A 25000-nucleotide genomic window follows, 5' to 3' on the forward strand; every position below is an offset into this window, starting at 1 on the left:
CAGAAATACATGTATTTCCGACAAAGATATATCAGAAACTGGTCTAATACATCTCTTGCACTGTGAAGATATGTAATTAGTTAAGTAATATATTCTTATATCTAATCATTGAAACGAAATGAAACATAACCATTATTAGACAAATAAATTAAAGAGGATTTTATTCCAGTGTATAATCTATAAATGCAAAGATATTAGGCCACATCCGCAGGGCCACTATTTCCCAAAAATATTGTATTGAACAAACCGAAAAGCTTATATTTGTCCTTTCATGCATCTCGGTCATCGTAATTTCACCATTTGAAAATTATATTTCTAAGACTCTATAGCCAAAATCTTCATAATATGACTGTTCCTAAAGTGATCCCTCTGCTTTCCGCGGTGATCTCTCGCAACTCAGCCAGGGCGGAGTACCGACACCAAGGAGCCACTGGGACCTTGACACTCTCGACTCGGTCCCAGTGGCGCGCAGACGGTACCGTTACCCCCGGCAAAGTTGTGGTATACTACTATTCCCCCTACCTCATCCGTCTTCAGTTATGTGAAGTTAAAGGAAAAAGAATATTGGAATGCTGAATTCTTCAAAGCATTTCATATAAAGAAATCATTCTGAAAAAATAAAGAATCTGAATATTATTCTTTGGACACACATACACGCAAAAAAAAAAAAAAAAAAAAAAAAAAAAAAAAAAAAAAAAAAAAAAAAAATATATATATATATATATATATATATATATGTATATATATATATATATATATATATATTATACATATATATATATATATATATATATATATATATATATATATCAGTCGTTCTTGTTTTTACGGATTGGAATTACAGCATATTCCTGCGCTAATAAATAAGAAATACACATCACTGGTGCTTTACGAATGGGAAATATGGAATTGTTTGTCTTTAGTAAAATAACAAAGCGAGGGTCTATACAGGACATCGCACATGGCATAGCAGCAATTCTCTAAGTACCTTCACCCTTCCCCTTTCGCATCCCCCTTTCCGCTTTAAGTCCCCTCCGTTTCCCCAACTCCATCTCCCTCTTCTCTTAAAGCTCCCTTTCCTCCCTCCCCCTTTCCCCGTTTCCCTTCCTTTCTCCCTCTCCCACTTTCTTCTTTAAGACCTCTTCCCCTATTTCTTTTCCCTTTCCCTCCTACATTTCTTCTTAACCTTCCCCTCGGAGAGTCGTGTGAATAATAAGTGTATAAATTAACGGTCTATTTCAATGTAGCGTACTTTCTATGAAAAAAGGAAAGAAAGAAAGAAAGAAAAAAATATAGACATATATCTATATAAAACAAAAATAATAAAATAATAACAATAACAATAATGATAATGTCAACACTACGTAGCAAGACCGGATGTACACTTCACACCTCCGTCCAAACAGCTGCCCTTCTCCTTGGGCAGGACGCAGATGCTTTCTCTTTTCGCACAGAAACAAACATCCGGTCTTGCTACGTAGTGTTGACAGATAATAATGATAATAATAGTAAAAATTGGATTTTAATAGATTCGTTATATGATGTATTTATACATGTATGCATGTGTGTGATTCGTTGATATTTATGTCGTCAATTATCACCCCATTTTGCATCAGCGTGAAGCAACTTCAACTCTGCAGTCACATGAAATAAATATCCAGGTTTAAGGTGCAACTATAATATGCAAATAATCAAGGGGCAAAACAGTCAGAATTGTTACATAATTTAATCTATATATTCTGGCTATTTATGAAATCATTTATTCTATCTATCTATCCATTTACCCTAAAGACACGGCTTCATTATTCCATCAGGGAAAATTACTCCAGATTGAGAACCCTCGGACCAAGGTCTAGAGAAGTAAATTCTGCCCATTCCCATGTCCCTGTCTCATGTCCAGCAACATCTGAAGCTGTCTGATTCCTACTTCCCAAAGCACACCTATTAAATGCAATTCAATTAGCTATCTTTAGATTGTTTTGGAATTCTCAAATATACACAGCATGAAACAAATGGTTACAGCCACATAGTTAAAGGTTGTAACAGAATACAATAGCTTGCCCCGAGGGAGTCCCGGTTTATCTTTTATTATGGTTGAATGCAGTAATCTGTTCTTACAGCATCACGTTTTTTAAGGTCCATGCCATTTTCTACTCCCCTCCCCCCGCCTTAGCTACTCAGAAGGCAGACTCTACACTGGACCAGACCTTCTGCAGACGGCGTGTGATGCATTCTCTCTTATCATTCTTTGGGAAAACCCATGCGTAAGTTTAGTATCAGTATACAATGTATACATAAAATAGCCGCCAGTGTTTTTGACTGTTGACTGCTCGAGAACTCCTTTCTAGTGACTGGAATCTCGGAATTTTGGTGCCCAGCCGCATGTCAGGTAATTGCAGTCTTTAATATTTTGCATGATTTCCCACCAAATAGATGTAGATGCTCATTTTCGGTAAATTCTTGCAGCACAAAGATAAAACAGTAAATGTGTGTGTGTGTGTGTTGTGTGTGTGTGTGTGTGTGTGTGTGTGTGTGTGTGTGTGTGTGTGTGTGTGTGTGTGTGTGTGTGTGTGTGTGTGTGTGTGTGGGTGTGTGGGTGTGGGTCATTAACAGACAGAACCAGTGACCTCACCCTTGTGCCCCCAACATTTCCTGCAGCTGATACCCCACGCCACGTGTCAGGTGGACACTCATTGCTTGTGCCCTAGAATGACCCAGTCTTAGTTTGTGCCCAGCGACGTGACCAGGTCGTCACCGTCTCTGGCCGCCTCAAGGCAACCCCGCACTCAGCATCTTACACTCTACAACATAGTAGCGTGTGTCCTTTATTTGTTGTGAGCCATGCGTACCTTAACTACCATTACTGTTCACCAACATTATACAAACTGGTTGCAGCGTGGTAGTTGCATCCTTTTGGCTCACAACATGGACACACAGTCTCCAAAGTCCGCTTGACCATTACTTCCATGATACGACTATGTCATCAAAACCATGTGAGTACACATTTTGGGGCTCTTTATATATTTCCCTCCCTTCTCCCATAAATGTGTTAAGCTGTATGTAAAGTGACTCTCACGTTTGTTTTATTGGGTAAAAGTGCTAAGTGACACAAAATGTCACGTTCTCACACTATTCTTCTGACCTTAGATCGCATTACTGTGTGATCATGGTATGTGGTCAACAATCATGATTATTGTTCATTAATCAGGTAATTAATTAATTTCTCTCGTTATTAGAAATTTATATTGTTTCAACTACAATGAATTTAATGTGTTCATGATTTTATTTTTATCAGGACTATGTAGTGACCATCTCGCGATGAGCTCCCACACACGGTAGAGCAGGCTCATGACGTTTGGCGATCTGGCCCCCGCCAACCACCCTGGAACTCTTCGGACCTGAGGAGTGTACATATCGCGGCTGGGCCATTTAACCGCGGAGCCCATAATCAACACTCACTCATCGGCTAGGCTCTCACCATAGAACACATTGTAAGCTCCACAAATAAAGAGCTAATTTGACTAACCGTAGTGTTTACCTAAACCTACAACTGGTGACTCTTGGAGTTCAGAGTCCAGTAGCCATGAGTCTGTCAGCCTCCCTAAAGCCACTGCCTACCTGCACCATTGCTTGCCTTCCTGAATGGTTCCTGCAGGTGGAACAGGAGTTCCTTCTACGCAACGTCACCTTTACGATCACCAAATATCGGATACTGATGACAAACCTCTCACCTGACCTCCTTCTCTCCATCAGCGACCTCCTCAACAACCCCAAGTACAACACTTACGAACTCCTCAAGGAAGCAATCCTGCAGTGAGTGCCACCCTCCACAAAATGCATTGCGCGCCTTCTTCACGACGTCATTGGACGGCTGTACTCCCTCGGAGATACTCTGACACATACAATGCACCCTTGCCCGTGCCAACACACACCTGCCTCCCAATATCCTGTGCTCGATGTTCCTCCAGCATATCAAACCGTTCTACTAGCTTCAGAACTCCCCATCGAGCCACTAGCCTCGAAAGCTGATGACATCCGGGCCATGCAGAACACCGCCCAAATTTCAACGGTCTCCACTGGCCCGTCTCACCCTGGAGTCTCTTGCGACACAGGTCGCTGAACTAACAACAGGCTACCAGCCTGCAACCCTTCACCATGTCCCAGGTTCCACCACCACAGTCCCGCATCTGCCCGTGCCACTCGTGACCGCGGACGAAACTATGTGCCTTAGTATTGTCAAAGCTACAGCCGCCGCCGCTCCCCGACTCCAGGTAGCTACTGTTTTTATCATTACAGATTCAGCACCCGGGCGCATCAGTGCGAGCCCCCATGTTCCTGGCCGAGAAACGGGCACTGGGGGAACTAATAGTGCCGATCTCTCGCGGTCCCAGACGTGACAACTCGCACCTACGGTTCCTGGTGGACACAGGAGCAGAAGTCAGCCTTATCCCACATCCCACAGTGACATACACTCGCCCGCTTCTCGCACATTGGAGGCTGCCAACTGCTCACCCATCAACGTATACGGTGAACGTTCCATGACACTCCTTTTCAGCAGCGCCCCGCACTCGAAGCTGACTTGGGTTTTCCTGGTCGCTGATGTTCAGCAACCAATCCTCGGAGCAGACTTCCTTGCGCACCATGGATTCACAGTGGACCTTAAAGGAGTCTCTTGTACACCAGTCAGGGGCCCGCACCCTCGCCTCATCGGCCCTTGTACACGCCCCTCGCATCTACACAGTGCTACCCAACCAATGCGCCTACCAAACTATACTTCGTGACTTCCCAGCACTGACGAAACCCATTGCACCAGACCGTTTCCGCATCGTCAAGGCAGAGTTTGAGCACATGAGGGAGCTTGGAATCCTTGTGGTGATTATCACCATCTCAACACAGTTACTGCGCCGGATCACTACCCTCTCCCGCTACTCCACTCCTTCACACGTGAACTCTCAGGGTGCACGATTTTCTCCAAGATCGACCTTGTCAGAGCATACCACCAGATTCCCATCGCCGAGGAGGACATCCCAAAGACAGCTGTAACCACCCCCTTCGGCCTATACGAATTTCTTTGAATGCTGTTCGGCCTCCGCAACGCCGCCCAGACATTCCAATGTTTCATGGATGATGTTACCCGTGGACTACAGGGTGTTTTCGTCTACATCGATGACATACTCATCTCTAGCAGGAGTCGTGAGGAGCACAAAAAGCACCTGCAGAAAGCTGGAGTCGCCATCAACCCTGGTAAGAGTCTTTTCGAAGTCACCTCTCTTACTTTCTTAGGTCACACAATTACCGCGGATGGCAGCACCCCAGCTCAGGAGAAGGTCAGCAGCATCAGGCAGTTCCCTAGACCAACAACCAAGAGACAACTTCGGAAGTACCTCGGTATGATAAATTTCTTCAGGAGATTCATTCCCAAGTGTGCACCCCTACTGGCTCCCCTACAAAGCCTCCTCATCCCATCCAGGTCAGGACGCGGCAGAGATATTACCTGGACCTCTGAGGAGACCAAAGCTTTCGAAATCAGCAAAGATGCTTTAGCCTCAGGGACCCTCCTCAACCACCCACAGCAGGGGGCAAAGCTCAATATAACCGTTGACGCCTCGGACACTGCCATGGGAGCTCTTCTGCAGCAAGATCCAGGTAATGGCTGGCAGCCCCTGGCTTTCTTTTCGCTGACTCTTAGTCCTCAGCAAAATCGATACAGTGCTTTTGGCAAAGAACTCCTTGCAGTCTACACTGCCATCAAGCACTTCCGGACATACGTCGAGGGCAAAGACTTTCACATCTTGACTGATCACAATCCCCTCACCTTCGCCCTGCACAACAGAAGCCACCGTCAGTCCCCACGTGAAGAAAGACACCTGGATTTCTCTTGCTATGGCACTCCTGTGATGGTGACGACCGTTTGCGGTTCTCAGTTCAAGTCCGAGCTCCGGAGGCAGCTGATGATTCTTCTCGGCTCGAAGCGCATCCGGACCATGGCCTACCATCCCAGTGCCAATGGCATGGTAGAGCGCCTACACCGCCAATTGAAGGAGATCCTCACGGTTTCATCCTCCACTCATCACTGGGTGGACCTGTACATATGGACCTCTTTCAAGCAGGATCTTCAATGCACCGCTGCCGAGATGGTTTACAGAACCACCATAGCCCTCCCTGCGGATGCCTATGTGGCTAGGGTCCCAGTTTATGATTATTCTTCTACCATGAGCAAGAATCCTGTGTGTTATGGTAAGGACAGTGGTTAGGCGATAGATGTTGTCTTTGGGCAAGCTTTGCCGTAGACACGTCAATGCATGCCCTGGAATCTGTATGTATGACCACGTGTCCTTCCCTCAGGGATGTGTGGGCTAGGGCTCCCATGATCGCATCTGCCTCTACCTATAGCATGTCTGTTACCCTCATGGATTGTGTGGCATCCCTTGCTGCAAAGTCGGCGCCTGCAGTGTGGTTTAAGGGATCGACTGATCCATCCATAAAGTAGGTTCTACTACCCGGAGAAGTGACGGCAGCAATGACCTTCTCAGCTTCTGCCTTTAGACTAGGCATGGGGTACTGATTCTTCTCCCTGACAAGCTCATAACAAAGAAGTCGATCAAGGTTTGGCAGGGCTTCAATAAAGTCAGGGTGTGGGGAGTCCTTGCCCTTGGTAAATAGTTGTTCTTTGAGCTGATAGTGTATCAACACCCTGGCTGTGTGAGACAGCCAGGAGTTGTTTGCATACAGCTTGTAGTCTTGTTCTAGGCATCTGAGTATTTTATTTGTCTCATGTTTGTGTTCCTGGGAGCTTGGATGACCTTTGAAAGGAACTGAGCTGCCATTAGATCAGTTCGTGATTCCAGGGGGAGGTTTGCCTCCATGAGGAGGTTATGGGCCTTCATCCACTTTGGGGCACCCAGAATGATCCTGGCAGCTTCATTTTGGAATGTCTCCAATTTTTCTCTTAATCTTAGCTTTGCGGCAATCAGGGAGACAAAAGCGTAGTCCACAATGGGACAGAAGGCATGTACATAGAATGATCTTAGTAATTTATGTCTATCTCCTATGTGTCTCCCAGTCATTGCTTTCATGACAGACAGTCTTGCTTTGGTTTGGTCAACCAAGTACAGGACCTCCTTTATAAAAGAGAGGGTCCAGTCATTGGAAGAACTGGACCCATTCCCTGGATTGCACCCCACTGGGATGTGTATGTTGAGGATGCAGAACATTAGAGTGTTGAAAAGGGCTGGACTGAGGACACCACCCTGTGGTTTTCCATTTTCTAGTGACATGTGCTGTGATAGGTGAACTTGGAATCTGACTGAAATAGTCACCTATGCAAGCCAAGAGCTTTCTTCTGATTCCCTTCTGGAGTAGGGTCTCCTGAATAGCAAGAGGACTTGCTAATTCAAAAGCTTTCTCCAGGTCTAGGAATACTACCACAGAAGTGACAGTGCTGATTGTGCTTAATGGCGTAGCTATGCTGTGTGCTGTGCTCATGCCCCTTGTGAACCCATGGATGTGGGGGTCCCATTTTCCATTAGTGTCGGTTTAGTACCATTCTCTTGGCCGTCTTGCCCAGATAGCTGAGGAGAGATATGGGGCGGTACTTCCCTGGCTCCTTTGGTTTTGGGATGGGAACTATGATAGCCCTCTTCCAGCTCTGGGATATGCAAGATCACCTGCCAGTCCTAGGCGGGAAATGATGGAGTATAAGATCCCATCAAAACCTGGGGCTGTGCAAGAACTGTTTTTGTAGGTTTTTCTTAGTTCCCTCAGAGAGAAGATAACATCTGTGTTAACGAGTTCAGCTGCCCTTTCTCTGATATGAGCAAGTCTGCCTGGTTGTAGGGTTCTTGGTTTGCTCTCAGTTCGGCTGGTAGACTGCTGCTGCTTGTTCTTGCAGAGAACTCCTGCACCAGTCCGTTTGCTTCTCCACCTTGGGGCTAAGTGGCTGACCATTGCCATAGCTCTGTACGTGTGGTTCAGTGGTCAAAGGACTCACCCATTTCAGCCACTTTTCCTGCCTGACTCTTATGGCAGTTTCCTTGGCATCCCTGATTGCTTCCCTTAGAAAGGCTAGGTTGTTAGGGGTTCTTTGCCTTAGAAATTCTTTTATACACTTGTTCACTCTGTGGTTGACTTCCTTAATCCCGTCATTAAAGTATCAGGCGTCTTTATATCTCCTGGACCATGAAGAGTTTTAGGTATAGTCTGTGAGGCTGCTTGATTTATGGCACTGATAAGTCTGGCTTCAAGCACTTCCATGTTTTCATTCTATGGGGGTTCATTGCTTCTAAGACAGTGGGCCAAGGCATTCTGAAAGGCTTGCCAGTTGGCTTGTCTGTTTTCCATCTTGGATTTGCTTGTGACATTTGGGCTGGGCCAGCATCCATAAGGATAGTAACAGTGCCATAATGGTCACTTGTGACAGTCTCATCAACACACCATCTAGTTCTCTCCACCAGAGCCGCAGTGGCCAAGGTGAGGTCTAGGACTCCTCCTCTGACATACGCTGGCTCTTGGCTATTGAGGAGAGCGATCTTGGGGAAAGTCTCAAGCTCATTGGCTATGTGATGGCCTGCTGCATCCAGTGCCCTGCTGGGAGCCAGGATGGGGTGGTATGCATTAAAGTCTTCACCTATGATCACTTGGTCTTGTGCTGCAGTAGCACAGACCTGACTGATGTCTAAGCTCCTACAGCCTGGCTGCTGTACACATTGTACAGGTGAATCTCAAGAGTAAGAGATTCGACATCCTCTCCACAGTGCGGTGCATCGGCTATTGCAGAACAAGGGATTGTTGTTCTGACCAGGGTGATCAAGCCTCTTTTGCCAGCTGTGCTTGGCAGCATGAAGACATGATACCCTGAGAAGTGAACAGTCCCTTCTATTAATGTCTCCTGGAGCATGACAATGTGGAATGGTGGAAAGCCTTTGGTAGCTCTGACTTTTGTGAGTTTGTTTTTTCTCACTTCAGGCTTTGTCTGCGTATCTTTTCTCTTTGCTGACTTTACCTGGGTAAGGTCAGCTTGTTCTGGCACTGGGTGCACAGATTCAGCCTATTCTGGTTCTGCCTGTGAGGGCATGGCCAGGGTTGGGGTGGGGAGGGGTGTCTCGTCCTGGGGTTAGGGTAGGGCTGCTTTGGCTCTGTTCAGCTTCCTCCCTTTCAGGACTGCAACAGTTTAGTCATTGCCATCATGGCGACTGTGACTGCCTTCTCTGCCTCCTCACACGACCTCCCCAAAGCTGTTGCTACTGCAGTGATTACAGCAGGCAACAGGAGAGTCATATCTTCCTCGTCAAAGAGGGGATTACATCTCTTCGGGAGGCTTTTGCAGTGCACTTTTGTTATGGTCGAAAACTCCTTTTTATTGGAGATATCTGATAGCCGTGGAGGAGTTTCCTTCCTACTAGGAGGTTGGGAAGACTTTACTCTTTTGTTCTGTCCCCAGAAATGGGTGCCTGGGGGAGCAGGAACAAAGTCTGGTTGCTTTTTAGCAACCTCTTTTTGCCTGAGGGCCGCCACTTTCCTGGCAGAGCATGCCAGGCTTCAGGCGTGATGCCTCTTGGCACAGTTGGGACATTTGGCTCTTGTGTCCCTTAAGGCACACCTCGGTGTTGTGTGCCTTGCTACATACACCACATTTAGGTTTGGCCTTGCAGCTAGCCTGGTGGTGACTGTATCTTAAAGTGGCTGAAGGAGCCCCAACTACCCAGATCAAGGGTAGTGATTGGGACTCCTTTCAAGGTCACCAGGACTTGCCTGGTTGGGCTCTTCCCTTTTGACATTCGGGAAGCATCCACGACCTCACGAAAGTGAGAAGCCAAGTAGCACCACTTTGACTCTCCTATCGTCGGGATTCAGTGGTGAGAGACACACTTTCCTCCCATCATTAAGCTCCTTGGTTTTCTGCATGAAATTCAGGGTAGCTCTTTGGGCATAATAATCATGCCCTGATCTCTGGCAACCCAGATTAACAACCGGATTTTTCTCAACATCTCCAGTGCTCCTACCAATTGGTAGGTATTGTCGAAGCCTTTAGCTCCCTTCTAGGGGGTGCTTGGGACAGAGCAGAAGTATTAGGGAATTGGTCCGCCAATTTCCAGGACTTCCGCCCTGTGTCCTACTCACAGGACTCTCTCCCTGACCTCGAGGAACTGTCGATCGAGGCTTGATCACGAAATCGCTACCGGGATCAGGTAACGCCTGGCAAGGTAAACCCAGGTAAAATGGACCTATCCTGAGTGGCATGCTAACGATTGTTTAAGCAAATGTAAGGTCATTTTTTTCGATCCATAATATTTTTAAGACTTTCTAGAACAAGAACGCCCTGGTGTGGTCCTAATGAATTCTATATCCATCACCAATGGCAATAAAATTCGGCACTATGGTTACACATACAGGCAATCCTCATAAAAGCCACCATCACTCACGAGTTCCTTACCCTCTCATTCAGCCACCTTGACTTAATGGCAGTCAGGTTATTCACCCCACAGGCACCATTATCCTTTCCACTGCCTATATAAATCCAAATACTAAATTGCCTCTTGCAGACTTCAACAAATTATTCAGTTATACAAACATCCCAGTGTTCTTTGCCGGAAATATCAACGCTACCCACACCACACTACACCGCATCGGGATCACCCTGATCTCATTTTCGGGAACACTTGCCTACCACACACACCTACAACCCGGTCCGAATGTTAGTTTAGACCACATACCTATCATAACTAAAATTTCCACATTACCAATACTAAACAAAGAAAGACGATCTTTCTGGTATAAACAAGCAGACTGATAATCGTTTAAATCCAAATTAAATTATCAAAACTTTTAATTTAACCTTCATGGGCTTGATTCCCAAACAATAAATGGACATTGGAATTGCATCTTCGTCTCCATCGCCTTGATGCTGAGCACCATCCCCAGGTCTCAGTATAAAACATATCATTTCAGCCATCTGAAGGGACAAAACGTCTCCTGACCTGTTTTCAAAGTTGTTTTACTCAAAATTTAAACAGATTAGATGTCCCATCGAACATGTTTATTCTAAGAAGACACATCATCGACAGTCTTGATAATGACCAACAAAAATATTGGACAGATTTAGTTAAAAAAGTAGAATGTAACAGAGTTTGCAATGCACGGGAATTTTGGCAAAATATTAGACAACTTAAAGGTAGTAACTACCCCGCTCCCCCTTCTCCCACCTCATTCATAATAACATAAATGTTTCAGATCCCGTGGATGTTATCAAAATTCTTGAAGAACACTGGGCCAAAGTTTTATATCCTCACCCTCCTCATCCCCTGTTCACTCACAGAATTCAAGAAATTAATACCTGGAGCCAAGAGGACTGGGTAGAAACTAACCCAGAGCCTGCGAACTAACAGACCCATGTGAGGGGTGGTGTTACCAAGATGCCGCAGATTTTAATTATTCTTGATCTAATGTTTAACACTCACAATTAAATGGTAAACTGCCAACACTGACCTTTGATGAGTGTCAGATCTCCAGTACTTTGGATTAATTGTTATCAAGAGGAAAACTGAAAGATCATTTTCACTTCATAATTTTTTTGCTTACTCAATATTGCCTTAATCTTGGATTCTGGAATTTTCTAAGTTAAAATTTGGGAGATCTGTTTAATAATTGTTCGAGTAACTCACCGAGTAACAGGTTCTGATGCACTTAGTGTGGGATCTGCTCTGAGACTGATGACTTTTCGTCACCCATACACACTTCTTCACTGGTTATTTTCTTGTCCAATGAACATATTCCTATGGTTAAGACACGCCTACATTAACAACAGTACTCTGTTGTTCACTTTTTCCCGAGTCAGGTCCTGAGCCGGGTCAAAAGCTATTACTTGTGTCAACTTCGCCTGATAAGTCAATGGGGTGTGAAACCGCATACAAACAAATGATTAGGTTTGGCTGCCATGTGGTGTAAATCTGGGTGACACTTTACTGGGTTAATTCACTTTTTTCACTATTTCACTTGTTAAAGGACAACCCAGGTGTTACACCACAGAGGAAGTAAAAGAAAAAATAAAGATGTTTCCTCATAAGGCTATAAGCTCCTTACAGATCGGACACGACCCTCTTATTTACCTTCCTGATACCCTTATACAAGCTTTGACTGACATTTACAACGCCTCTCTCACTACCGGCTATTTTCCCTCTCGCTTTAAGACTGCTTTAGTGGCCCTCATTCCTAAGCCACAAAAAGACCTGACTGACCCAAAGAGTTACCGCCCTATTAGTCTACTCGAGACATTAGGCAAAATTTTCAAAAAAATCATAAACACTCGACTAAGGTGGTATCTTGAAGACCATTAACCTTCTCTCACACAAACAATTCGGCTTTCACTCACATCGCTCAACGCAAGACACACTCAACATCATCACAAACTAAATAAACAACGAAGACCGATGACTAAAGAATGAGCCTTTGACACAGTCTGGCAAGCTGGCTTCAAGTACAAGCTGTGGACAAAATTCAACTTTCCACCTTTGATCCAAAAGTTGTTCTGTAGTTTTCTTGATGACAGCAGATTGAAATTAAAATTCTTAAACAAAGTTTCAGGCACCATTTCAGTGCGTGCTGGAGTACATCAGGGCAGCATACTTAGCCCAACACTCATACATTATACACAAACGACCTTCCAGACCCCACACACACAGACTATGCTGATGACTGTACGCACTTAGCTCGACACAGTGCACTTTCAGTTGTCGTTCAGCGCATTATTGATGAACTCGACACTGTCTCGAGATGGGAGCATAAATGGCGTATCAAGACTCATGCGACAAAAACAGAAGTTCTCTTTGTAAGAAAACGAAAACTTCCTCCTTACGACATTTACCTCAACACCTTCAATAGACTACAAGCACCTATCCCACATCAGATCCTCTTGTATCATCCTTGGTTTAACCTTTGATACCTACTTTCGATTCCACTTGCATATCAATTCAAAGGCCGCTTTGGCAAGAAAAATCTTACATTTGCTTTACCGATTTAAAAGTGCGGCCCCAGCACGAAGCTGCACCTATACAAAACACTGATCAAACCTCTCTTCACATACACACCACTTGCACTCACACAAACAGCATACACTAACAAGCGCAAACTTCAGTTTGTTCATATTAAAGCACTCAGATGGATCTATATGATAGATTGGGGTCGATTTATTACAACATCTGAACATTAAGTGGCATAGGTTGGTCTGTAAACTGACCGACACACTCCATGCTTGGCATACAAACTGGCTGGTGTCTCAACACCATCTTTCATTCTGGCCTGAGACCGGGATTAGGCCACAATCTTTTTTCTTTGGCATGGTATGAAGAATTGGATGCAATTTTTTAGGTTTGGCCGCATCCTTTGAAGCCACCTCCTACTCCTTCATTTTCACTTTTCCCCTTCCCCTATCCCTTGTTTTGTTCAATTTTTGTTTTGACTGTGTTTTCTCATTCAGTTTTAACGTAGTTTGTTGTGACCTTTTAAATTCTTAATTAAAGCCCTCACATCCCTGCTTTTAAATACTTTCACTTCTTCACCTGATGCTACTTGACTGCCATAACCTCACTCTCACTACCTCATTATCCTTTGCCATAGCATGGACCCAATATCCTCTATCCCTACCCCACCATCCCACTGGTTTCGGTTTCCAGCACATGACACTTGCTGCTAGTACTCACGTTGTAAGGATTTGTGTGAGCTGAAGAAAGAAATGTCACGGCCAGTGATGTTAATCCAATCATGACGTGGCCGCCAGGGCCGCGCCTCTCCAAAGTCCTGTTGCTGACGAAGGGAAACTTTCTGATTAGCAACCTGATTAGCGACCACCTCCGAGCTTCAACCTGCTTCAACAGCATAGGTTAGCAGAGGGATAGCTCTGGAGTCACAGTCGAAGAGGCCGTGCCTAGAGTATACTGCAGATGGCACCTACACTGTTAACTGTTATCCCTTCCTTCCCTGTTAGCCCAGAATCCTGCTGTTGTTCGGTATAACGGGGTCCCGGGCTGCGCGCCCTCACCCATTTCCCTCGAGAACGCTGCAAACGCAAACTCCATTGCGGGCACGCACTCAAGGTCATAGGGCACCGAGAGTTGGCCGGCCGCCATCCAGCGCAGCCTCGTGTGGCGGAGGGGAAGCCCTGCTCGCCCGAGGACCCGCACCGAACACAAAAGATTCAAGATGGTGCTAGGCCACCCCCACTCTTTTCCTCTTCCAAAGAACCCACTACAGCTATTACCCAAAGCTTTACCCTGCATGCTGGGTTAAGCCCCGGCTCCTTTTTCTTCTCCTAAAATGCCTTTTCCTCCACCCCTTATCCTTCCCCTATTTTCTCCTAAAATGCCTTTTCCTCCACCCCTTATCCTTCCCCTATCCCCATTCTTCCTTCCCACTCTTCTTTGCAAATTTTTGCCGTTTGCCAGTCTTAGTTAGTTGTGCCCAGCGGTCGACGTCTCCAGGTCGTCACCGCCTCTGGCTGCTTCAGGGCTGGTTGGCCGGACATGCAACCCCACGCTCAGCTTACCCAAAACATTGTCTCGTGTTTCCCTTCACTGTGTAGTACTCTTCATTAATAAAGACTGGAACCGTTTATACAATTATGACTACTACTGCTAGCCATTGTATTAAGGTTCTGCACCTTTTACAGCATGTGAGTGTGTTTGTATGTGCATGTGCGTGTGCATGAGCATGTGTGTGTGCGTGAGTGCTGGTGTCATTTTTAGGACTCAAAGTATTGGAAGGGTCTTGGCCCACGAAAAATATGTGATTCACCTTAAGCATAGAGAAATTATTTATTCCTTATTTGTTGTTCCCATGGTATTCTATGAAATTATCCTCTTATCACTTTGGCTTTCAACAACTGGACTTCGAATAATTTCTTGGCTATTAACCAGTGGCATATGGCCATATTAAAACAGTCAATCCTTAAGCCAATGGATCCTATTCATTTTTCAATCTAGATAAGGTCATAAAGTTTTGTCTCCCTTAGAAAAGTGATTATTTTACTTATTATTGATAAATTCTGTAAATTCTTTATTTCTGATTCTGAGATAATTTATTAGGGGCTGTCTATGGTTTGAGTATGTTGGGCATACTATTAACAGATGTTTTAATGTAAGGGTGGTGGTGCACTGAGGGCACTGTGGAGGGAAAGTTCTCTCTATATAGGGATAGAGGTGGGTGATTCTGGTGGCATTGACCCTCAGACAGGCCAACACCACCTCCTTCTTTCTGACTTTCCTGTGGGCTGTATCCCTCAGTTCTATTGTGGTTTTAATTTTATTTTGTAGGTTGGTCCACTCACTTTGCCGGCTAATTTGTCAGCCTGCTGTTTGCCAGGATACCAGAGTGGCCTGGTACCCATATTAGCTTGACTGATTTATTGGCACCATGTAGTTTACAAATGATATTAGCCAGCAGTTAATTTTTGGAGGTTTCTAATGATTTAATGGCTTTAAGTGAACTTAATGAATCAGAAAAAAATGACTATTCTATCGTGGGTCGTCGATAGTGCAAAATCTAAAATCATGAGTCACCTTTGCGGCATAGGTCAGTGCTAGCTGGCCATGTCTGAGTCGGAGGGGAGGTACTCCTGACTCCACCTCAAGACGCTCAATCTGAGTACACTTCAGGGCTCCAAGATACACACAAAAACAAGCATTCTGCACAACATCCAAACCTTTCATCGCACGCAGCAGTTCTAGAACATTTTGCTAAAGCGTGGTTAGTGTCTTCTATCTCTCCAGCTGTGTGCAAACGAGTTTGGGATAAAGTCGACAGTGCTTCATTCGATAAGCTTCCTGAAGTCCACGCAAATGAGATGTCAGACAAGCGTGGAAATGTGCAGGTGGTTGCAAATGTGGTTAGAACAGGGGAAAAAAAGGGTAATAATCCCAAATATAACAGTTCGGGGCAGAATGAACCACAGTGTGAACATCCAACATGCCTCGCCCGCGCCCACTGCGCAGAGCAATCAACCCCTCCCCCACCCTCACGTGCGTATCCGGAGCCTCCCTCTGGAGCGCAGTACTTTGTCGCACCTTCTCCCTCGGTAACTGCTCGTAAAAACCCATGACCACATGTGGCTAACTGGGCACCAAAACCTGGGCACCGAAACCTGGGCAGTGTCGTAGATGTTTGAGGATGCATCGTACATCTACTAAGTGCTCTACTAAGCAGTTCTGTCCGTACTGTAACAAGCAAGGTCACGCATTTAATGAGTGCACGTGGTTCCCGGATCAAGTGGCGATCACCCTTAAATTCATCACGAGAATGAACAGGGACGGTGCTTATAGTAAGCAGGTGGTTCATTTTTTAGAGGGAGACATGGTAGAGTTTGAACCAGGAGAGGAAGTGCATTGGTCTCCGCTGTACTTACGTCGTCTTCTCTGTTTCGTGTCGTTAGTGCTGGTATACCGAACACAGGAATGGAGCCCCCTCTCTTACCTACTAAGCTTAATGGGAAGGTCGCATACTCTTTCATTGATACAGGAAGTTAAGTCAGTCTCGTGAGTGAACGGGTGTTAGAGGAGTTTCAGCTCTCGTTGAGGTATCACCATCCAAGGTTTGTGTTAGAGGTGTGACTGGATCTAAGCTAGGTGTAGCTGGAACTACGTATGTAAGATTGAGGTTTGGAAATATAATTTTTCCTCATCAGTTCGTCGTAGTGAAGGGTTACCATAGTTTCCACGGCCATTTGCTCCTTGGCCATGATTTTCTATATCGTTCTGGTAAGGTTCTGCGACCGCAGCAGAATGAGGTGGAAATTCAAAGTCAGGTTTAATGTAAGGGTGGTGGTACACTGAGGGCACTATGGAGGGAAAGTTCTCTCTATATAGGGATAGAGGTGGGTGATTCTGGTGGCATTGACCCTGAGACAGGCCAACACCACCTCCTTCTTTCTGACTTTCCTGTGGGCTGTATCCCACAGTTCTATTGTGGTTTTAATTTATTTGTAGGTTGGTCCACTCACTTTGCCGGCTAATTTGTCAGCCTGCTGATTGCCAGGATACCAGAGTGGCCTGGTACCCATATTAGCTTGACTGATTTATTGGCACCATGTAGTTTACAAATGATATTAGCCAGCAGTTAATTTTTGGAGGTTTCTAATGATTTAATGGCTTTAAGTGAACTTAATGAATCAGAAAAAAATGACTATTCTATCGTGGGTCGTCGATAGTGCAAAATCTAAAATCATGAGTCACCTTTGCGGCATAGGTCAGTGCTAGCTGGCCATGTCTGAGTCGGAGGGGAGGTACTCCTGACTCCACCTCAAGACGCTCAATCTGAGTACACTTCAGGGCTCCAAGATACACACAAAAACAAGCATTCTGCACAACATCCAAACCTTTCATCGCATGCAGCAGTTCTAGAACATTTTGCTAAAGCGTGGTTAGTGTCTTCTATCTCTCCAGCTGTGTGCAAACGAGTTTGGGATAAAGTCGACAGTGCTTCATTCGATAAGCTTCCTGAAGTCCACGCAAATGAGATGTCAGACAAGCGTGGAAATGTGCAGGTGGTTGCAAATGTGGTTAGAACAGGGGAAAAAAAGGGTAATAATCCCAAATATAACAGTTCGGGGCAGAATGAACCACAGTGTGAACATCCAACATGCCTCGCCCGCGCCCACTGCGCAGAGCAATCAACCCCTCCCCCACCCTCACGTGCGTATCCGGAGCCTCCCTCTGGAGCGCAGTACTTTGTCGCACCTTCTCCCTCGGTAACTGCTCGTAAAAACCCATGACCACATGTGGCTAACTGGGCACCAAAACCTGGGCACCGAAACCTGGGCAGTGTCGTAGATGTTTGAGGATGCATCGTACATCTACTAAGTGCTCTACTAAGCAGTTCTGTCCGTACTGTAACAAGCAAGGTCACGCATTTAATGAGTGCACGTGGTTCCCGGATCAAGTGGCGATCACCCTTAAATTCATCACGAGAATGAACAGGGACGGTGCTTATAGTAAGCAGGTGGTTCATTTTTTAGAGGGAGACATGGTAGAGTTTGAACCAGGAGAGGAAGTGCATTGGTCTCCGCTGTACTTACGTCGTCTTCTCTGTTTCGTGTCGTTAGTGCTGGTATACCGAACACAGGAATGGAGCCCCCTCTCTTACCTACTAAGCTTAATGGGAAGGTCGCATACTCTTTCATTGATACAGGAAGTTAAGTCAGTCTCGTGAGTGAATGGGTGTTAGAGGAGTTTCAGCTCTCGTTGAGGTATCACCATCCAAGGTTTGTGTTAGAGGTGTGACTGGATCTAAGCTAGGTGTAGCTGGAACTACGTATGTAAGATTGAGGTTTGGAAATATAATTTTTCCTCATCAGTTCGTCGTAGTGAAGGGTTACCATAGTTTCCACGGCCATTTGCTCCTTGGCCATGATTTTCTATATCGTTCTGGTAAGGTTCTGCGACCGCAGCAGAATGAGGTGGAAATTCAAAGTCAGGTTTACAAGCTAATTGAGCCGAGTTCCATCTGGAAACACCCGGACCCTTTTCACCCTAGCATGCTTGGTTCCGTATCTACCACAAACAGCGACACGTCTCGATTGAGTCACTCATCATACACGACCACACGCACGGACACATCACTCTCCTCCCCTACTCCTCCTCCCTTGACCCCTCTCCCTACCTCCCCTGTCTCTTCCCCGCAACTACATCCTCCCCCTATCTCTGCTCCACAACCTATTCTACCTCCCTCACGTTCCATGACTTCTACGAGTCCTAGGTCTCATTCTATTCATCATGGAATTGTTTCCCCTCAGCATGCTACAGATACCTCACGCACACATCACGCGGCCACATCTCACACATCATCCCGCTCATCAAAGCATCGAATGTGGGTTGACAATGATGGTTTGGCGCACTTAGTGGCGCGGGAGTCTGTAATTCCGCCTTTCCATAACGTTCTGGTTAATGTAATGGCCTCGGTTGGTAAATATGGCACATGCTTGGTCCTCCCTGAGAATTGTTGAGTAAAGGAGACGTGTGTTCTTTCCTCTCTGTATACCTTGCGGGAGGGGAGTGCACAAGTCCATGTGATGAGCTTAACACCTGCCCCTTTGTCTATTGATAGTGGTGTCAGATTAATAGATTGTGAGGTCACGGATCTCCTGATAGCTGAGTTTGAACTGCCTGCGTCAGCTTTCTCTGGCGCTGTTTCTTCCACGTCCCCCGATTCAGCTAACCCATTCTCTGCAGCAGTAGCAAAAGCTATGCAGTGGCCATTCGCATTTAGCGAGGGTAAGGAGATACTAGGCAAGTTGTTAAATCAATACCCCGACATTTTACCGACCAAGGACCGTCCGTTAGGCAAAACGCACATGGTAGAGCACTCTATTACTCTAGAACCTGGAGCTAAGCCTGCATTTAGTGCGGCATACAAGATTCCACACAGCAGGCGTCAGATTCTAGAGGAGGAAGTGCGCGGTATGCTGCAACAAGGACTGATTCAACCTTCGACTAACCCATGGTCAGCGCCGATGCTGCTGTTGCCGAAGCATCAGCATGGTTTTCGTCTTGTTTGCGATTTTCGGCACCTGAACAAGGTGACCGTTCCATCACCTTTTCCTATTCCTAACCTTCATCAGCTCTTGCAAGACACTGGTGGAAAGAGTAAGGTCTTCTCCTCCATTGATCTGGCGAAAGGTTTCCTTCAGGTCCCCCTGGCAGAGGACAGCCGACCGTACACTGCATTCTCGACGCATGTGGTCACTTTGAGTTCCTGGTGTCACCTATGGGTCTCAGGAACTCTCCTCTGACATTTAGTCGTCTTATGGCTCTTGTCCTGCAGGGTTCGATTAATGATCAGGTGCTAGTCTATTTAGACGACATTTTGGGTTGTTCACCTTCGATCAAGGACCATGAAGCGCGGTTGTGCAGTGTTTTTCAGCGACTTTCGGATGTGGGTTTAACAATTAATCTGGGTAAGTGTAAATTCTTCCAGTCGTGTTTAGATTTCCTCGGTCATTCTGTTAGTGCTGCAGGTATTGCCCCTAACGAGGCCAAGGTAAAAGCTGTCAGCAGTTTTTTATAGACCATTCATTAAAGATTTTGGGAGGATCGCTGCACCGTACACACCTCCTCAAGAAAGATGTCCCCTGGCGCTGGGGCGAGGAGCAGGTCAACGCATTTTCAAAGTTACAATATTGTCTATCACACGCTCCCGTTCTTGCATTTCCGAGATTTGATCTCCCCTTCATTCTCCACACAGATGCATTGAATGATGGGCTAGGAGCCGTTTTAATGCAGGAGCACAAAGGGATTCTGCGTCCTATCGGCTTTGTTAGTAGGGTTCTCACTAGTGCAGAGAAAAATTACTCGGTCACTGATAGGGAGATGTTGGCGATATTATACTGGGGTACAGGGTCATGGGTCACACAGACCACATGCTGCTCACATTGCTTAATGGTAATGATCTGTATGGTCATAGGGCACATTACCAGGATATCCTGGGCGATATCGTTGTGACTTTTGTGTATATTCAGGGCCGCACAAATGTAGCCACTGACACGCTGTCATGTGCGCCAATCGAAAACTCGCAATCTTTGAGGTGGGACGACACTGCTGATTTTCCCCTTCATTTAGCTTGCCTTCGTCAGCTGTTGTGAATAGTGCTTCACAGGTTCCTCCCTTGGAACCGCTGAATAAAGATGAGGTATATGCTGCCCAGCGTGCCGACAAAATTTACGGCCAGATCATTCAGGCCTTAGCCAAGGGCACGGCAGTTCCCAAGTTTAAAGGGTTGCCGATTAAGGAATCTTTTCTTAATGACACGGAACTGTTATTTCGGAGATCCCAGCTGAAGTGTATTATGGGTCCAGACGGATCGTCCGACAGGTCCTGGTGGTGCCGGAAAGTTTAGTACCACGTGTGTTGAAGTATGTTCATGAATACCGTGAGGCAGCGCATTGTGGTGTTCATAAGGCAGGGCTGTTGACCTGTAACCGATTTTATTTTCCGCGGTTAGTAACAAGGGTACCTAATCACGGCCGCCTGCGCTAAAGTTCGACATTCCGGATTTTCCCTGGCAGAAGGTGTCATGTGACACTTTGTCTGGTTTCACCACATCACGGTCTGGCAACAAACACATTCTAGTGTTCGTGGACAATTTTTCTCGCTATTGCGAGTTGGTGGCGGTTCCATCAAAGGCTGCGTTTTTTTGTCACAAAAGCATTTCGTGACGTAATTTATTGCCATGAAGGCTGTCCACAATATTTAAGCAAGGATAACGGTACCGAGTTTGTAAATCAGGTGTTAGCCAGTCTCACGCAGCAGCTAAATTTCATGCAGGTGAACGTTTTGCCGTTCCGTCCACAGGCTAATGGCATTACGGAAGGTTTTAAATAGATCCATTCTCACCATTTTGCGTCAGCTGGTGGACAAACAAGGACGATTGGGACGCTCTTCACCCCTACCTATTACTCTTCCCTGGGCGATAGTCCGCACTTTCTTCTCACGGGACAAGACAAACGGCTGCCATACTAACTCCTGGAGATGAGGCCGCATCCCCTCTATGCGGACAACTATGCTGAGTATTTGGTTTCTCGTCAGCAGCGAGCGTTTCGGCAAGCAAAGGCGTTCCTGACCAGGTCTCGTGACACAATAATTGAGTACCAGCATAAGATCGCTCGTGCGAAATCTATCGGGGTCGGTTCCTTGGTATTTAAGAAAACTCATGCACATACTACTATTCAGCCTAAGCTTAGTCCGTTATTTGTGGGTCCCTACAGAGTTGTGGCAGTAAAGAACAACAAGAAAGAGTGCAAGTCTACTGCTGATGGCTCTGTGCAGTGGTTCCATTTTGACGTCCTGAAGCTGGCTGATCAGTATTATCAGTGTCAGGAATCATGATTGTCCTCTCATTGGTCATCCTTGCTTTGATACTTGCACTAGTCCTCGAGAGTTAGCGAGTTCGTCAGGTATATGTGTTACTCCCGTAGAGTTTTGTTTCTATCTCTATAATTAGTTGCGATTGCATGCTATTACCTGCACCGCTCATTCTAGGACAGACCATTATCATCTTATTACTTTTCTCTTGTAACTGGTATTGTGATATACTCTTTATGCGAGTGGTGAGTGATATCTGGCTCTCCCTTCCAGGATGCTGTCGTCCATATTCTTTTGTGGCACTCCTCATGGGAGGAGACTTGCATCGCCTACCGCATAACGTGAAGGACGCACCTGGGGCTATGATTGAGGGCCTTGGGAAGGTTTTCCCTATAACAAGCCATGTGGAGGCCTGGTTCTCGCTATTGCCACTCCGCAACGCATCCAAGCTAATGCTATACCACACGGACCAGTTAATTTCTCTTTGTGACAACCTTACCATAGATCCTTCTCTTGATGCACATGACATTCGCCTATTCAATCGTATCTTATCATCGACAATTGCAGAGTTGAATTCTTTAGTAGGGCCTCTCAATCCTACAGGTAGGGCCCGGCGAGGATTATTAAATTTTGTTGGCAATATTGCTCACGTACTTTTCAGAGTTGTGGATGACGACACTCTTACATCCGAATTCAGGAAGTATAAGGAAAGCTTATCATCTGTAGTTCATAGTAGGAGCTGACGCCGCCTCCGCCACGTCTACCGCGTCAAGATCCATTCTAATCTATGTGTCTGTTCCTTCAATAAAGCTGAGAAACAGATACTGAGTTTTCCTCTGGACCTGCCAGATAATATAGTGGTTGATTTAGTGTAATTCAAATTAGAGACCATTATAGTGTCGCATGAATATTCAATAAAAATAGGAAGATGATTGCTTCTCAATGAGTCGTCAATGGTGTGCCACAGGCACTTGGCTGCTGTTGATGAAGAGACCAGTGATATGTCAATAAAGCTCAAATTACCGGTATTATCGTCCACCCGCGTCGGACTACCATCGTTCAGAAGGACCAGATCAGACTCATTAATCAATTTAACTACTTGTTCACCTTTACCCTCCACCCGCAGAGAACCCCATAACGTATGATGAGCATTAAAATCACCTAAAATTACTTTATTTTGTGGCAGACTATCCTGAAGAGCAATGAGCTCATCAATAATAATAAACTGAACATATAGTCAGGTGCGTGCCATTAATTTTTACTTTGCATGCGACAAACTCGATAGTCACTTCAGTAAAAGAGAGGCTTTGGTGGATGTACATGGCAACTCCGCCTCCACCCCTACCCTCACGATCCTCCGAATAAAGGTAGTTCCTCAGCGAAACGACCTCGTCAGAGACGAGGTGTGTTAAGGCGTTTCTTGGAGAACTATAATATCAGGAGCATAGGACGAGGCTAATAATTTAAGGTCATTTACTTTAGGTCTAAGTCTTCCACAGTTCCATTGTATAATGGTCGACGCGAAGATTACGTTTTATGGGGTTTGGAAGTGCCTTGTCTGCCAGTTTTAATTTTCTTTTTATGGGAGGGAGGCGTCTCCTCTCCCTCACTTCCCTGGGACCTCTCTCGAGATGGTTTGGAGACAGAAGCCTCCATGTCCTGCTTCTCTCTCGAGAAACCGATCGAGAGCCAGGCGAAGTCCTCACAGGAGTTGCCCGGACGGGGAGGTGCGATCCGGATTGTGATTCGGTATCAGCCTCCTTAGGATGTTTATGCTGGGTTGATGCAGTCATTTGATCGACCAATTTAGTCAATTGATAAACTTTAATATTTAGTCCTTTAACCGTTTGTTTGAGTTTGGCAATTTTTTGATCCTTAGCTGCAAGCTGATGACTGACATTCTTGCATAGGGTGATGTTAGTTTTCTGCTTGCAGCATTTGGGATACGGGTTGTGTGTCAAACTTTCCACTTTCCTCTTAGCTTCAGATAACTAACTTCATGTTTCCTCATATATGCTAAGTCTCAGTCTCCTTCTTCAGGATGCTGCACTCAGCAGATCCTGTCTGATGGGGACCTCCACAGTTAGCACATTTAGAAAGCTGACTAGTACAGGTGATGGTGACATGGGCTTCAGGATATTTATGCCAAACAAATTTATTTGAGTCTTTATCAATACATCTTAATGAGGTGTGTTCGAATTTTTGGCATCTTTAACAATGCATTGGCTTTGGGATGTAAGGTCTTAGTTTGGACACGTTCATATCCGACATTTACATATTCAGTTTTCGCTCGCCCATTCCCATCCTTCTTGGTCATACAATGAATGGTCCACTACGTCTTGGTTCCTTCATGCTCTCGATAATTTTCTCTCCTTCCTCTCCTCAAATCCCTGTGAAAGATTACTCCCTACAGGTATTTGGGCATGGAAATAGTTTACTTTAACTCCAAAATCATAATTTACGTCACTTAGTAAATCTTTAATCTGGGAGTTATATTGTACTTTAACAAAGGAGGCTTCCATCTCGCAATTTTTTGACAAAATCAAAATCGCCGTCCACTTGACCATCAAGGACCTTGCATTCTCGGTGGGGATTTTGAAAAGTGTTCTTCTAAGTTTGTCATTAGTAGGGATTTCATTTTTCTACCCCCAGCCTGGTTGCTCTCAGTACCCAAATAGGGATCGAGTTATGTGGAGGACACTTCCTTACCGCCGAACTTTCCTAATTACCGAAGGACGGTAATTCACTGCCCACCCCCAAGCGAATACGGGAGTTCAAGGAACTCCGGTAGGCTCAGGAAGGTCACATTAAGGGGAAAAATAGAATAAAAGAAAAAGTGCGCCCAAAAGACGCCTCATAATACTGGGCCTCCTACAGGGTCAAAGCCCACATGGGCTTACACATAGTGTAGAAGAGAGCTGCGGGTTGAGTGGGCTGCTGACTACACTACTGGTAAGCCTGTGTCACCTGCACAATCAAGAGCACTGAAAGGTGCAGGCAAAGCACTAGAATTCCAAAGGGTCTGTAATTACAGGTTTTACTTAGTTCAAACTATTATCGAACTCAGGGAGCATAATGTCAGCGTTACGAGAGGCCCCCGGTTCTAGGTTAGCTCTTTAGCACCAGACTTTGTATTTATTGCTGCTGTGTTTAAACAAGGT

General features: G+C 45.6%; 1 protein-coding gene across 1 annotated transcript in view; it reads right to left on the reverse strand.

Annotated features, from left to right (window-relative positions):
* Positions 1–25000, reverse strand: part of LOC119595837 (transient receptor potential cation channel subfamily A member 1 homolog) — a 33836-nt gene that overhangs the window by 7601 nt on the left and 1235 nt on the right. The window lies entirely within an intron of this gene.

Source organism: Penaeus monodon, chromosome 36 (assembly GCF_015228065.2).
Source record: "Penaeus monodon isolate SGIC_2016 chromosome 36, NSTDA_Pmon_1, whole genome shotgun sequence".
Taxonomy (NCBI): domain Eukaryota; kingdom Metazoa; phylum Arthropoda; class Malacostraca; order Decapoda; family Penaeidae; genus Penaeus; species Penaeus monodon.